This window comes from Piliocolobus tephrosceles, unplaced genomic scaffold (genome assembly GCF_002776525.5).
Source record: "Piliocolobus tephrosceles isolate RC106 unplaced genomic scaffold, ASM277652v3 unscaffolded_31002, whole genome shotgun sequence".
In the NCBI taxonomy this organism is placed as follows: domain Eukaryota; kingdom Metazoa; phylum Chordata; class Mammalia; order Primates; family Cercopithecidae; genus Piliocolobus; species Piliocolobus tephrosceles.
The window spans coordinates 35,204-39,199 of record NW_022314314.1 but is presented as its reverse complement, the minus strand read 5'-3'; positions in this window follow the sequence as shown (position 1 = coordinate 39,199).

Genomic DNA, 3,996 nt, shown 5'->3' with positions numbered 1-3,996 from the left:
ATTAACTATTATATTACACCACAGTAGCTATTATTCAAAAGTCAAAAAATAACAGATATCGGAGAGTGTGGAGAAAAAAGGAAGCACTCATAAGCTTTAGTAGGAATATTAATGAGTATAACTTGTAATGAATACAGTAGGTAGAGTTCTCAAAGAATTAAAAATAGAATTACCATTCTATGCAACAATTCCACTACTGGTTATCTACCCAAAAGGAAATAAATTTTATACAACAGGATACCTACACTCTTGTGTTTATAGCAGCATTGTTCACAATAGAAAATATATAGAATCAACTAAAGTGTCAATCAATAGATTATTGGATAAAGAAAATGTGGTGTATATATACAATGGATTGCACTCAGCCATTAAAAAAGAGAATAAAGTCATTTTTCTTTTCCAGTAACATCGATGAAACTAGAGGCCATTGTCTTGAGTGAATGGTTCGGAAACAGAAAGGCAAATACCATATATTTTCACTTATACGTGAAAGCTAAATAACGTATAGAACTGGACATAAGGAGTAAAACAATAGACATTGGAGATTCAAAAGGATGGGAGGGATCAGAGGGGATGAAGGATGAACAATTACTTAGTGAATACAATGTACATTATTAGGTTGATGGCTACACTGAAACCCTAGACTTCACCATTATGCAATATACCCATGTAACAAAACTACTTCCTCCTAAATTATAAATATTAAAACAAAAACACAAACACCTCTTTTGTTCACCTGACCTCCATAAGCCACTATTCTAACTGTAGACTGTAGTGTCATTTTAGGTCTCCTGGCATTAGTATCAGTTCAGAACCTATGTACAATATTCTCCAAAACTTCTGATTATTTTTCCCTAATTCTTCCATGCCAAAGATTGACATTATATGTTGTTGGGCATGTGGTGGGACCCATTCTTCCCTTCATTCAAGGGGTGTGAGTCTGTAAACTGGCTCAAGTCTGGGAATTGATTGAAGGGCCATGACTCTGTTTTATGTTACAAGCTAGAATTTTGATCAATTGACCTAGGACTCCTCTGCTTATACAGATTTAGTAAGAATATAATGGACTTATTGTCTGTCTCACTACTAGAAACATGATTAACTAACCAATGTCATAGGTCTGTATCAGCCAGATTATTCTGATTGCTGCTTTGACTCTTCTGCTTACCTAGTTTTTGTCAGTTAAGTGCTGTCACTTGGCCCCTGCCACTTGGGAATCCAATTATTTCTATTAAATTTATCTTTTTAGTTCAATGGTATCAATCCTTGTAATTTCTCACCTACAGAGAAAAGTGATCTTCAAAGATGATAGGGTTCCCAGAAAAAATTATTTCTCATAATTGTGGCTAAGAATTGTTCCCAGTACCCTCGCAAGGTGGGGGGGGAAGGTCTTAAATGATAAATATGCCTAAGAATTTGGATTCTTTCCTCTACAGTAGGTCAAGGCAGGACTGGAATTTCAACTTCATTTAGTGTAGGACATCTTTTCGTCTATGTTTTTCTAAACTTTTTTTTTTTTTTTTTTTTTGCAAAGTAAAAGCAAGTTTATTAAGAAAGTAAAGTGATGAAAAAACAGCTACTCCATAGACAAGACTAGGACGTTCCCAAAAGTAAGAGAAGGAACACATCCACCCTGGCTACAGTGCTTGTATATATGGGAGGGATGTGCTCTGCTACAAGGGTTTGTGATAAAGGATTACGTTTCTTCATTACTATATTTTGCAAAAACCAGTATTATTATCTTTAAAGCAAAATTAGGAATGCTTTTGTTCCCCAGATATTGGGATATGTGGACACTCCCAAGTCTGAGTCTGTTTAATAAACATTATTAATTTGTTCCCTTAACTGTAAACATCTGGAGGCTAGGAATGCCTAACTTTCTAAGAATGCAGCTCAGCAAGTCTCAGCCTCATTTTCCTAGCCCTCGTTCAAAATGGAGTCGCTCTGGTTTGAATGCCTCTGACATATACACAAAAAGCTAATTTAACCCAAGAAAAATTGAAGTACTACAATATTTAGTGTTTTTAAAGTAAAAATACCGTGGGTGAAGAAAACATTTAATGGGAACAGAGACCCTCTATTAGATAACGTGAATATGTTTTTAAGTAGAAATCAATTTTACCCGGAATCTCATGATGCCCTGGACCTAAGATGTTGTTTATCTTATCAAGAGGCCCTTGTATTGCTCTGTAGATTGATATTGTATACCTCATCACATTGCTGATTTTCATGGATGTGCTGTGGAGGCCTTGACCCCAGGCAAACTGCATTCCTCTGAGGTTAACACAAGCAGGGCTTTATGTAAAGCATTGTACAAGGGACAATGACTGCAGAGTAAATGCTGAGGGAGCCAGCCAGCTCATCACTTTCTAGGCAGCCTTAGTTTGCAGTAGGCAAATGCATCTCAAGACATTGGATTCCAAACTGTGAGAGAAAGAAGAACAATATCTTATATTTTCCAATGTCTTTATCTTTTAGTTGTATATCCTTAGAAATGCCTTGAAACAACCAAAAATTAAACCACTATCCCAAACAACACCTCAGAATGGTAGTATTTACCAAACTTGGTTTAGATTTAATGCCAAAAACTAGTTTTGAGACAACAAAGAGCTGTCCTTTCATTATGAATATTCAAATGACCAGTTCCTGAGTAACATTATTAAGTTAGTCCAATTAAATAAATACTATGGAGTTCCTAAGGTGGAAGAGATATATTACATATGTATACTGTATTTTCTTTTTCCCATCAATTCATCATTTATATCAGGTATAACTCCCCAATGCAATCTCTCCCCCCCTCCCCCCTCCCCATGATAGGCCCCATTGTGTGATGTTCCCCTTCCCGAGTCCAAGTGAGCTCATTGTTCAGTTCCCACCTATGAGTGAGAACATGCGGTGTTTGGTTTTCTCTTCTTGTGATAGTTTGCTAAGAATGATGGTTTCCAGCTGCATCCATGTCCCTACAAAGGACGCAAACTCATCGTTTTTTATGGCTGCATAGTATTCCATGGTGTATATGTGCCACATTTTCTTAATCCAGTCTGTCACTGAAGGACATTTGGGTTCTAAACTTTTTTAGAGTTTTTTCTGACACGCTGAGCTGCAACACTAAATCCAGACTCTCTCCTTTGTGGGCTTATATCAATACATTTGGCCTGTTTCAGGTTTGTGTTTCTTCCACGATTATCCATACTTTTAATATCCATTGTCATGCATATTCCCTGGATTTATGTCTAGATAAATTAGAAAAAAAAAAAAAAAAAAAAAAAACATGACCTGATGAGACTTGAGTCTAGTTATAGGTCTAGAAGCAAAGAAGGGTGGTGTGGTGGGTCCTAACAATGATCAGCAGTGTCTTACTTCTGCTTCTTCTCAGAGCTTAAGTTGTATTTTATTTCCATGCATATAATCTCTTGCTCACAGGTACCCAGATATCTGCAGTAACCCAGCAATTCATTTGTGCAATAGCTTTCACCACTGCTTTAAGTATTTTCCAACCTACAGTTTACACTATACTGAATTCCAGTCAGTATTCCAAATCAGAAAAGACAAACCAGTTCCTCAGACTGTCCCCAGAGAGGCTAGAACTTCATAAGCAAGTTCCATTCATATTCTTTCATTCCAATGGAGGAACAAATAATATGATGGAATCTTTCAGACACTCAGTGCTGTGTCAGAGAGGCAGTAGGACAAGGACAAGCAGAAATGACATGAAATTTTCTAGCATTTTGAGTGTAGTTTTTTGGGTTTTTTTTTGTTTTGTTTTTTTTTTTGGCATTTCCGTGGTTGCTTCTTAGCGTGTTTCTAGAGTTCTCACAAAACTACTTTGCTCTATATATTGTGGGGTATTTTTTGTTTGTTTGTTTGTTTTTTTGGTGTTTCCATGGGGCAATGAGGGCCTGAAGCTTTCTGGTCTGCCATCTTGCTGATGTCACTCTTCAGTAGTATCTCCTCTTCTCATTATGCTTGTCTGTTTTTATATCTTTCTTTTATAAG